Here is a 4,341-nt window from a genome sequence, read left to right as displayed (position 1 = left end):
GGGCCTTTGAGGAGATGCACAAGAGAGCTGTAGCCTGATCGAGAAGAAAACGGGTGTGAGGCTCGAAGGCTGCAGCTCTTCTGTACAAACAGAGGTGTATTTCCTACACATCTGAACATGGTTTAGCCAGTAAAAATATGCTCTTTGCATCATTTTGCTGAACACCTGGCATTTTTCAAAGGAATATCTGTACCATCCATGTTTAGTTATGGGTCTGCAAAACACGAGTGACAGAAGGGAGTGAGGGAGGGAAAACAAGGTGTTTTAGGACATGAAGCAGTCCTCTGCCAGGCTGTCTGTTTAAAGCATAAGCACATATAAGCAAGGATAATCTTTTTCTGTATGTAGCGTGGTGTCCAGCAAGCTGGTACAAATCAGTAATAATCTGTGTGTGCTGGCTTGGCAAGCACAGCCTCTTTGCACCAAATTTTTTGTTGTGAAATCATTACATTGTGTAATGTATGTCTATCCTGGCATTGCAATGAAGTGCTACTTGCTGCTCATGAGGGAGAATGGTTATATGGCATGGACATTATCTGCACACAACTGCTATGTGAGCAAATCTGAGTAATACCCCTGTGAGAATCAATCTATCTGGTAAAAAAATAAAAATCCCAGTATTTTGCCAAGAAGATTAAGCATGGCGGCTGGGACAGGGCTCATGGGTATTTCTTAGATTATTTACCACTACAGGAGGCATACTTTACTTCTTCTGTTCTCAGATAACTCATATGCTCTCAAAAATATGACCCTGCAGGTACTGCAATTTTTAAGTGCCTTGTTTAAAAATGGTCTGAAGGAAGTTCTTGAACAGAAAGTGTATAATGTTTGTTCAGTGCACTACCCGACAGGCTTTTCACTTATGTAGTTTTTCCTCTTTATCCTAACAGATATCTTGTTTCTGAAATCTCAGAAAAGGAAATGCCTCCATTAACTTGATTTAGATAGTTCAATTTTGGTAGTACCCATTGCACTTTGCATTTCATAGTTTGCAGTTAAGGAAGCAACATCTGGACTTGTCCCAGTGAAAATGGGATTTCCTGCTGTTAATACATTTATTATATTTCCTTATATAAATATTGTTTTATTATAAAAAGGAATCATATTATTAATCTTCACTGTGTGTCTGGACTGTTGATTCAGACATGGAAAACAAGGTCATTTCCAGATAGTTGAGGTACCTAAGCCCAGAAGCTGCTGTTAAGTGGCATTGACACATTGGCTTTGAGTAGCTTATAGCCATTTACATGTTCACAACTTTGCAGGACAAATAGAACTTAGAGTACAATATCTCTACCTCATATTTGACATCACTGAGAATCTAAATCTCTCTGGTTTACCACTAAAATATGGTATCTGTGGATTTGCTGACTTGAAACAAGGCTATTTAGTGAAACAAATATACTGGAAGTATCCCATCCCTGGAAGTGTCCAAGGCCAGGTTGGAGGAGGTGTAGCAACCTGATCTAGTGGAAGGTGTCCCAGACCATGGCAGGGGTTTGGAACTAGACAATCTTTAAGGTCCCTTCCAATCACAGAATCCCAAGGGTTGGAAGGGACCTCAAAAGATCATCGAGTCCACCCCCCCTGCAATCCCAATCATTCTATGATTCTGTGATTCTGCGATTCTCTGAAATCATATTGTTGCACAGTTACTTACTAGTTATGTTTTTCTAAGATTGTTGGTGCTCTCTTGTGAGCAGACAGCTATGTAAGCAACCTGGTTCTAGGGGACTGAGTTCGATGCGTTTGTACAGTTTGTTGTGTAATGTAACCCAGTCCTCAAAAGTTTTACTTAGTCACAATGATTAAAGCTGACCTGGCAAGGGACCAGGAAGCCTTTTGGAGGATTAGTGGTTATTAGTGTCATTGCCTCTTCTAGTGTAAAAGCGGTGGCTGTGTTATGAGTGGCCAAGCATCATCGAGGCACAGATCACCCCTCGGAGCACGGCAGGGAGAAGGAAGCTATGACTTGCCATCAGCAGGGCTGCCCAGCTTCAGGTGGAGCTGTGTGCCAGGGCTGGCCTCCACTCTCCAGTGTGCCAAAGAGCCCTGCTGTTAGCAGACTCTGAGGAGCCCCTTTGCAGGCCAAAGGCTTGGTGGCTGGTCCTGGCCACCAGCCGAGCACCACAGTGCTGGAGCTGGGCAGGCAGCCATTGGCCTGGCTGCTATCTCCCTCCGGGTGTCCCAGCTCACCTGGGTGGCAGCGGGAGGCAGGGAAATCACTCAACACCTGGCTCTGTAGCGCTTTGTCTCCCTTTCTTCTCTTTCTGCTTTGTAGGCTGCAATGGGGAGGTGGCTGGCGCTGAACTTTTTACCTTGGAGGCTAAGCATCTTGTGTGCTGCAGAAAATAGCCATTAAAATGATTTGTGAAAAAAATACTATCACTAGGGCAGGTGTTGGACCTGTAAACAGTTAATTGACAGAGCTCTGCAAATGTTGACTATTTCTTTTGAGATGTCTGCCAGCTAATATTATCTGATAGCAGCTCATTCAGTTGATGAATCTGTCATTTTGCAATTTAGCTACCAGAATGCGTGCTGGGTCAATCAGCCATTGCATGCCTGTATTTAGAAGAGCTTCGCAGTCTGCAATCATTTATATTATATGCAATTTATATTTTACAATCACCCTGACAAGAAAGAAACTTGTAGTAGATAAATCGAAACATGTTGTTTTTCTTTGCCTTTGAGACTCATGTAAAGTTGGTTTTAAGTCATGGTAAGGGTAATAAAAGCCCGATCCAGCCCAAAGGTCAGAAAACAGCAAAAGATGGGGCACACTGTTCAGAAGAGATTTAGCCAGTGCTTGTTTGTAGAAAGTTGGTGAAATCATATTTGAGTTCAACAGTTTTCAGCTGGTTTATGCTTTAATAATTATTCCAGGAGGTTTTTTTTTCCAGGTAAATCATTCATGCTGTAAAAGACATACCTGATACTCAAAAGTGCATCCACAATTAATGATGAGAAGAAATAGGGGAGTATGTTTGAAATTGGCAGTATTCACTCTTACTTTTGTACTGTTCTGCATTTTGAGCTATTCAAATTAAAACTCTTTTGTAACTGAATATGTGACAATACTTGTGAGCTGGTCCATGGAATACTGCTTTTTCTGTTGATCACATTTAAGTTGATCTTAACATCCTCGATAATAGTTTCAGCTATGTTTAGTATTTTCACTATTGGGTAGAACAAAAGATAACTTGTACCTCAGGAGAGTGCATTCACTCAACAAGCCTAGAAAGAAACCATGGCTTTTGAATGAGAAGTTATCTACATAAGGCAAAGGAAAAAAAAAGAGAGAAATGCATTGTTTTAGGAAAGCATTAACATCCAATAGTTTATGGTGAAACTGCATTTGAGTAATAATCTTTTAAAAAGCCCCTGCTAAAGCAGATAACTCATTTGCTGTGTAGTCGGGCTGCTCAGGTTACCCTCTTGATGTTTTGGGCCGTGGGGACCCTCCTTCAGGACTTTGTTGCTCTTGGTGGCCACAGTCGTGGGGCCGAAGATGAATAGGATGGAGTGGCAGGAGGGTAAATATGAGAGCTTTGTGTTTTCAGATAGTTCTTTTGCTTCTAGGAAAGTTAATTAGGAAGTGAAACCTTAAGCAGTTGACAGTGTGCATTGTTGGCTGCTAGTGCTCTGTGACAAATACCACTGAAAGGTACTTCACTTTCTTTTGTAAACAGAAAGGTAAGGAATTTGCACAAAAATGTATTGGTGAAGATCTGCTTTTCATCATAGCCTAGCCACATAGTAAACAACAGAAATAACTTGTTTTAATAAAGTATGGTGTTGAAACATTTATCAGCAAGCTCTTTCTCTCCATTTCAAAGGTATGTTTAGGTAAGAGGAACTGTCGTCTTGAAGAAACCCAATCTGAAATTTTGTTATAACATTTTCTTCAGGTCAAGGTCAGGAAACTTAAGGAAAAGTTTGACTTTTGGGCCATCATAAAATTATGCCTGAGCTGATTAATACAGTATGCTGAAACAGCCATCTAAGAATTTTTTAGTATTTCAAATGTATCCCAAATAGTAGTTACTCATATAAAGTTATTCAAGTAGTCACATTATAAAAAGCATGACTTCATTTTTATTGTCATTTTTTGCATGTAAACGTGCACAGTTACGAGGCAATAATATTTTAATTTCTTTATATAACAATAAAAATATTAACATAACTTTCTCTTATGGGCTAGGTTCCCTTGAGTAGCACCAATATAAGTCCCTAGAGAATTAATAAGCTAAGCCTGGGGACTTCAGAGTTGAAGCCTGTTAAAACAGTTCTGTGTAGTACTTCAATTGAAATGGACTTCAGTGCTGTACTTGTGAAACT

Source organism: Melopsittacus undulatus, chromosome 1 (genome assembly GCF_012275295.1).
Source record: "Melopsittacus undulatus isolate bMelUnd1 chromosome 1, bMelUnd1.mat.Z, whole genome shotgun sequence".
In the NCBI taxonomy this organism is placed as follows: Eukaryota; Metazoa; Chordata; class Aves; order Psittaciformes; family Psittaculidae; genus Melopsittacus; species Melopsittacus undulatus.
Note: the sequence above shows the minus strand (reverse complement) of the source record.